This window comes from Rousettus aegyptiacus, unplaced genomic scaffold (genome assembly GCF_014176215.1).
Source record: "Rousettus aegyptiacus isolate mRouAeg1 unplaced genomic scaffold, mRouAeg1.p scaffold_m13_p_3, whole genome shotgun sequence".
NCBI classification, from domain to species: domain Eukaryota; kingdom Metazoa; phylum Chordata; class Mammalia; order Chiroptera; family Pteropodidae; genus Rousettus; species Rousettus aegyptiacus.
This window is the reverse complement of record NW_023416306.1, coordinates 17,038,412-17,045,488: the sequence shown is the minus strand read 5'-3', so window position 1 is coordinate 17,045,488 and position 7,077 is coordinate 17,038,412.

Below are 7,077 nucleotides of genomic sequence, written 5' to 3'. Positions count from 1 at the left end.
GCATGGTATTAACTGGTCAATAATTGCTAATTCAAATATTTTCATTCTTGCAAAGGAAGCACTGGATCATTCATTTATTTATTCAACCTATATTTATTTAGTAACTATTATATGCTCGGCACTGAAAAAAGTTTGATCTGCCACTTGTTATTTTTAAGGCCCTGAGAGTTGGCCAGTGCAAACATTACTACATCCATGTCACACATGAGGAAATTCTCCCTTACTAATTATTCTATAGGCACATCAGCCTTCTTTCTATTTCTCAGCGATGTATGCCTCAGGACCATTGCACCTGCCATTACCCACCTGCCTGGAACATTCTATAATTAGATTTTTTTTTTATCCTTCAGACTTCAGTATCCTTTACCTTTTCAGTACCTAAGTATGTTTCTTCCACATTTCCCCCTATTAATCTCTGTTGTTATACATTATTCAGTTTCTTTGTAACTTTTATCACAATTTATATATAGAAATTTATTTATTTAGTTGTTTGCTGATGTAATGTCTACATCTCCATTAGATTATAAATTCAGAGATCATGTCTGTGTTCAATCACCTCTATCAAGTATATATCAAAGTGCTGGAAATATGGTGGGATTGCAGTAAATATTTGCCAAACAAATGATGCCCAGAGAGAGTAGGCAGTTAGTCCAAGGTCACACAGCAGGTAATTAGAGGATCCAGAATTAGAATCTTGGTCTTTCTATGCTAAGTGCTCTGTTTGCCATCAACTCTGGGAGTTAGATAGACACTCTCTATTTTTGTCTCAATTAATCTTCTAAAAAAAAAAACCCAAAAAACTCTGTACCCATAGGATAAATATGAAAATTAAACTCCAGGCTTCAGTATTCCAAAGTCAACCATGAAGCCAAAACCCTGGGCTCGGCCAGGTAGCCCAAGAGCCTGACCAGAAAGGTCTGGGGAATGGAGTGGAAGTGGGTCAGTTGTTGCTGACATTCAACCACTTCAAAATCAATAGGTTTACATGGAGCACTGTCTAGGTTCCAGGCAGGGTGCTGGGCCCCGAAGATTCATAAACGAACAGGCAGGCATTTCCCCGCCCTCTGTTTGTTCCCAGTGTTGTGAGTCACAGTTACAGCACTGAGGGTTAACTGTTGTGAAATGGCAAGGACAAGGAGCTGTGGGAGCCCAGAGGAAGCACCTAATCCATTCTTAGGACTCAAAGGAGAGAGATTTCAGGAAGAAGGGACTTGAAGGATGAACAGGAGTTAACCAGATAAAAGACGGAGGAAGATAGTATAATAGGTAAAGGGCTAAGGACTAGATGCAGCAGAGAACAGAACACTCGAGATGATTTCAGGGCCTTCAAGATGGAACCCAGATAGTTGGTAGTGCGATGGAATGACAAGAGATGAGGCGAGGGCCAGGTAACATAGGGCCTAGGAGGTGGTGGCAGAAGTCAGGGTGTGACCCTGAGTGCAATGAGGAGTGTTCCACAAGAGCATGACATGGGCAGACTGAATCACAGCACCTGACTGCAGAAGGGACCTCAGCAGTGATCTAGTACAACACCCACTCTGCACAAGAAGCCCTGCTAGAGGCTGCACACCTCTGGGGACAGGAAGTTCATCTCTCCTTCTTAGCCTACTTTGCTGAGTCGGTCTGACTAGAATTCTTTGTTATAAAGAGCTGAAAGCTGCCTCCCTGCAGCATCCCCTCAAAATAGCTCTTTCTCATCTTATCCTTCTCTGGGCCAGCATCCCCCAGCCCCTTGACCATATTAATACTATGAAAGGTCTCTGATGCTGGAAGATGCTGCCAGCCCTGCCACAAATCCTAAACACGTTTCTCTTGGGAGTGGAAAACCACTGCACAGCGCTGCCTCGCACCTCCAAGAATTCCAGTGGAGACAACGGCAGGATGCTCTCAAGGACTCAGACAGATAAGCGTGTAGGTCTCTAAATTAGTGGCTTTCGTGGCAGACGCTACTTCAACACAACAGACAGAATAAACAGCAGCTGCCCTGGTATGGGTTCCACTCCCGAGTTCTGCTCACCTGTATCCTCCTCCTTGCTTAACCTTGACCCTGTTTGTGTGCTTTGTACCTGCTACGTCACCTCCAGGTCTCCCCAGTTCCTAGCTCCTTGTATTTTAGTACAGACCGTAATCCCTTGGGCCCTCTCCTGGTTTTAGCCCCAAGTCCTCATTTCATTTTACTGGCCTGCTCAGCTGAGACCCCCATGAAACCAAGTTATTAAGCAAATTCCACCAAATGGAAGTATCTGATGCCAAGCACATTTCACAAGGGAAAAGGGAATTTTCGTCGATCAAAGGCACATGTATTTCAAGGGGGTTTATATCACTCACTGAAATTCATAAGAGTTAGAGAGTCCCAAGAAAATCAAGGACATTTGCATTACAATCCACCTCGATGCCCAAAAATATCCCGCTGAACATGCAGAATTTCAAGAAAAAGAGTGTGTTTTGCTTATTTGCAGGAAAGAAATGAATGTTTAAGAGAGAAAGGAGCTGAGCTTTAACATCTCAGACGAGCAAAGGAAAGCGTTTGGTAAACGTTGACGGAAGAATCATCTTTGACCCTGAAGATTTTGGAGCTGGCCCTGGCAGTGGTGGCAGAGGACCCACACGCAATGCAGAGGGAAAGGCGCAACACTTGCGATGGACCGAAGGGTCTGAAGCTGGAGACTCTTGACCTCTCAGTGCCTCTGGTTCCACGTCTTTAAAATGGGGGCGATGGTAACAGGTCATCGGGACTCTATCTACCTGTGCTCTGCAAACTTGTCTCCTAAATCTCCCTAACAGTTGAGGAAAGTGAGCAAGAATTTGACCCACAAAGCTGCTCTCCCCAGACCCCTCCCCCTTGGAGCTGGGGGCAGGCAGGGGCAATGCCCACAGCTGGCTATCAAACAGCAAAAATGCCTTTGAAGTTTTGTGCTTGAGGCCAAAATTAATGTGATTTGTATCCTACTCCATAATATTCTATGTTTATAATATGAAAGTGCTCGAAATGATTGCCAACTGGGGAAAACCAAAAATCAACCACGAAAGACCCTGCCTGGATTGCAGGTTAATGGGGGAGTTCTCTTGATAACAACAGTAACTGAGGCTTACTGGCCACTTTCTCTATGCCGGGGATTATGCCAAGTTGCCGATTCTTTTTTTTTTTTTTAACTTGGAGAGATTAAGAAACTTGCCCTAGGTCACATGGCTAGAAAGTGACAAAGTAGGACTCAGAATCAGACCTCCAAAACCCCAAACATGGAAACAGCACACTTCACAGCCCTGTGTCCAGCAGAGCCAGGGCAGGAGGCTGGCGTGAATTGTGATGACATTCCGTCAGAGTAGATGCCAGGCCAGTTGGTTCTCTGTCTTAGAGTCACAATATTTTAAGAATCCAGACTTATGTGAATATGTGGATTCAAGGATTTCCCTTTTAAATTATTGTTTTATGAGCCTCGTCAGTGATTTGCAAGGGGAGAAGATCAGAAGATGGCTAATGAGGTACCATGGTGACCTTGGAGAATTCTCGATGTAGGCTCCGTCCTGCCTGTTGAAAAATCAATTCGCTTGCGGCGCTGACCCCGGTCATTCTCTTCTCCTACCTCAGGGCGATGCTCAGCAGAGGACGTTTCTAGTGAAGACATCTGACGGGTGCCGAGGGTCTCTGTTTTTACCACTGATGCTGTAATTTTCACTGTATGATATCCCTCCCCACCACCAACTTTCTTCATGTAGTTCTCAGGATTGTTTTGGACAGCAGATAATTTAGTTTTCCTTGTAGTTGTCTGAGAGTGACCGGCTTGAAAAAAGCCTGCTAAGTATTTTAGATATTAAATATCTGTGAACCACATTCTCCTTTTGTTCTTCAGTCTATCCATAGAGAAAACTGTAGGAAGCAGTTTTCTTTCATTTTGCCTTCTAGCGTCTGAAGCCCTCCCTGTCTGTAAGTGGTGTATGGAGCAGTGCGAATGTGTAAGACTGCGGATGTGAAGCGGTTTTATTTTCCCCTCTTACCGTCCTCGGAAGCAGGTCTCTGACTGACATCTCAGAAAGACCTCCTGACATTCAGGGTTCTTGTTAGAAGTCAGTCTGGGTCCAAGCCCACTTCTGAGTCAGGGCTTTCCCCCACCTCACTACAATCAATCCTGGGGCCAGTGACCTGAAGGGGACAGGCATGCTCTGCTTTCTTGTCCTCCTGCTCCAGCATCAGAGCATTGAGAAGGAGTCAAGATCCACCTCTGGGATGCTTCCTCTGACTCTCCTTTTTGGATCCGATGCCTCTGGTGTTGTGGGCTGAGGGGAGAACGAGAGATGTGACCACCTTTTCTTTCCTTAATTATCTTGGCTATGATCCTCTCGGTTGGCTGTGGTAGCTTCTCTGGTTAACCCTGATGAACATCGATGCCTTCTGGGCAGCTCTCTCTCTCTACCCTATCCTCTCTTCTCTTCTTTCTGCTCAAATAGAATCAAAGGGAAGATTAGTAAGACTTCTGCCTGAGTAATACCAACAGGGAACATGAGGTACCTGTCTCTCTTTACAAGTACTCTCAGTCTCTCGAGTGAATTTCTTGGTAGCCTTCCCCACCACTTGCCTTGGGGTTAGAAGAATTGTATTCTGTTCTCTCTCAAAGAGTGAACAGAGGGGTTTAAAAATAACACCATTCTTCCTACTAGGCCAAGAGTATATATTTCAATAATTTTCTGTCCCTCCGCTTTCCAAGAACGCTTAGATGGAGTGGGGTAGGGCCTGTCCAGCTGTCTCTTAAATAAGCCTTGATCGAGGTGTCCTGCCCCAGTACTTCCTGTCTCTTTAGACTTCAGAGTGCTTAATGCTAACTCGGCATCCTCTATTTGGGGCCCTAATCTCACTCCACATGCTGTTATACATAGTTGGAAGATTTTTCATCTTTATGAGACAGAGTCCACCTCTCACTAAAAAGAGATGAGTGGCAGAAACTCACTTTCCCAGCCTCCCTTGCAGCTAGAGTACAGTATGTTACCCAGCTTTCGATAATCAGATAAACAACTCCTGGCTTTAATTAGAAACTAGAAACAGAAAAAATTAAAGAAGCTACAGAAATCCAAAGTGGCTGTGAATGGCAGCAGCCACAGTAGCTGTACCCAGTTTCTAGGGGCATGGCGACAACAGCGTGAGGGTCCAGTGACATTGGGGTCAGCAATGTAAGCTACAGGGTCCATACAGAAGGTATGTCGGTAATGTCTCCATGCGCCCCTTCTGCAGCCTGACTTGGGGCCCTGCTCTGGGCTGCAGATGCTCTGAGCCTTGTTCCCAGGCCCTCTTGAGACTCTGTGGGCTTACCCAATATTCTTTTAGTAAATTTCTTTTCTTGAATCTAGCACCCTCCCCTGCCATAGCCAAAACAAATGCGTTTCAGTGTAGTTAAGAGGGCTTTAAAATTATTTCCTGTTTCATTACGTATTTGTCTAAAAAGATGATGAATCAAACTATGCTATTTTGCTTTTTAAACAAATGCCTCACCAACACACTGAAAATATTGAATGAAAAACACTTCTACACAAAATATTATTAGGGACTGATGCAGTAACTACGACTGCCTTCATATTTTGCAGTGGCTTTGATAACAACTCTCTCATTTAAGCTTTGACCACTGGAGAATTGATCCCATCTTCACAAATAGTTTTGATTTTTTTTTCTAGTTGATACTGTCCTTGATTTAAAAATAAACTCAGGTAATATTGAAAAATTTTTTACTAGTTTTTTCATCATCCATAAACTTTATCTAGATTCATTATAAATAAGCAACCAATGATGAATAAAATGGCTAAATTATTAACACCTCAGATGTTACCCAAATGTAAAGTAAATAAATAGTGATAATTCCCTGAATACCTACTCTCCATCAGATTGCAGGCTAAGTAAATATTATTTCATTTAAATGATATGAGACCCTATGAGACCGGAATTATCATTCCCATTTTGTAGATAAGGAAATTGAAGCAGGTGAGATTAAATATCCTCAGGCTTTCAACCACTTTTCCAAGTACATTAGTTATATTGATGATATCATTTGATAGCAGCACCTTTTCCAGTTTCTGTGTGACCCAAAAGATTTGGTGTTATCTACAGTAAGGGCATAGCATCTGCTCTCTACACCTTCTGTCATGGTTCCACTGCAGAGACTAAAATTCTTTCTAGCCAGTTGTAAACAGAAAGAACTTGGTTACAAAATTAATTGGGAAGGCTGCAAAAACAAACCCTAGGATGGGCCTCCAGGAGCAACTACCCAAGCCACATGGCAGAATTGGGCAATCAAGGAAGCTGCTGCTCCTGTCACTATAGGAAACAACTTTAGAGACATGCTTCAGAAACAAGCTACAAGCAAAAAGCTGCCTCTGTGAAATTAAAAAGGTGCTCTAGAGCTATCTGACCCCTGCTCCAATCTACACTGACAATTGGATGCCTGACGCCTTCTCCTCTCCACATTTAACTTGGTTTCTAAATCAAGTCTAGTACAATAGAATGAAAACAAGGTCAGGTATTAACTTATGTTTAGCTTAATATAGATATAGATGGTTATATATAGAACCACTGATAGACATCTGTGCTGGCGAGGGTGAGTGGACACCCATATATTTCCTTGACTGTCAGAAGGCCTAGAAGTAATGACACCCTCATAGCAGTGAACACATCCAGCACTCAGACCTCGGTTTCTAATACTTTTCTCCAATAAAAGGAACCAAGATTATTTAGAGAAATGGCTGGTTTTAGGCTTTGGGTAGAAAATATACAAGAAGAGCCTGGAGCATCTTGTAAGGCTCGAAAAACAAAACAAAACAAAACAAATCAAATAGAGTATGCCAAATGGACGCAGGAACTAACTGAAAGAGCTCCCAATGGCCAAAGCTGGCACAATTCGAGGGATGAAATAAAGTAATATTATATTATAGCCAAGTATAAAATAATCCATAAATCCATTCTGATATAAATAATTGAGAAAATTAATAAGTGAGGAAGAGAGACAAAATCTCTTGTGCAGAAGAATCTCAAATAATTTATGCAGATACTTCATGTTCATAGAGCATAACTTCCTATTCCGTAAGTGTGGGCTGTTC